Raw genomic sequence first — 1314 nt, 5'->3', positions numbered from 1 at the left:
CTGTAAAGGCAAGTTGAGAGTAAACGACAAATATACAATAAACCTACCGCTACAAGATAAAGTAAAACTTTGTAAACAATTGAATAAGAAACCTGTGACAAGTGGAGGAACAACGCACAATTACAAAACTGGTGCAAATTATTTTTTACACTAAAGTTAAAGAAGTGTACAACTAAACCTTCTTAACAGCATATAGCATAACATGAATTTATTTATCTCTTCGAATTCGATAACAAAAAATTTCGTAGCTGCCCTTGAAACCTCATTGATAATGACTACAAGTACTAGCACAACAACTTTTACTGCCTATCTCCCTTACGATGACTAATACTGAGTTGTAACGATTATTTATCCAGACAGAATCAAAACAACTTTAGTTAGACGTGGAATCCAATCTAGTATCGGATGTCGCCAAACTGTCTTGTTTACTCCGAAGCTATTTAACCAATAAACTAACAGTAAGTTGACCCTCAAACGAACGTTGTGTTATAACAGCTGAATTTCGCTTACATTCTAGACAAATTAAAGAATAAGTAATATTAAGTTGAATTTTGTAAGGTTAGGTTATATTGTATGGCTCGCCATTGAACCTGGGATTTAAGCTATAGTTGGTTCATTACATTACAAAAGCTGTCTAAATAAAGTCCTAAATAACCCAAAAGATATAACTTAACATACCCTCCTATAATTCCTAATTGCTGCCAATCTGGTTTCTGAATTGTTTAGCATAAAACCATGTTTCACACCTAATGTAACAAATACGAACTTTGCCTTAGTTAAACAACACACTCTGCGACCGAGTACTATTGTGTTTCTACGCAAGTTGTTTTCCCATATCCCTCTTCAGCACGTATTGATTGCCATTCCTGCCAAAGCTTAAAGTGGTCCCCGGTTGGGTTTTCCAGGCAATTAAGGTACAGTAACCTATTCCCCATTGCGGGTAATTACCCAACCCATGCTAACGCATTAACGACGCAAGCTAATTGTTGGTTTTAGATTTATAGGCCCAGCAAAGCAAAGTTGATTTGCTAAGATTAGAATTTAGCTGACCGTAGTCGGGCTCTTTAAAGTTACAGACAATAGCAGGTCATGTCTTTGTTTATGTATAATACAAAAGCCGCGGGTCATAGATACCTAAATACACGTTTACAGGTGTCTATGGTATTATAGGTTTACATACAAAAGACAATTTGGCCTTTATACAATGGTAAGATCTTTCCTTCAGAGCTAGGTTTTAAGCATGTTTCAACGCTGTTTCTGTAACGTAACTTGCGTAAGGACGCTTGTGTTCTAAACACGTAATGAAACATTTGC

This window comes from Ciona robusta, chromosome 7 (assembly GCF_009617815.1).
Source record: "Ciona robusta chromosome 7, ASM961781v2".
Lineage (NCBI taxonomy): Eukaryota > Metazoa > Chordata > Ascidiacea > Phlebobranchia > Cionidae > Ciona > Ciona robusta.
The sequence above is the reverse complement of the archived record's forward strand: the minus strand, read 5'-3'. Positions refer to the sequence as shown.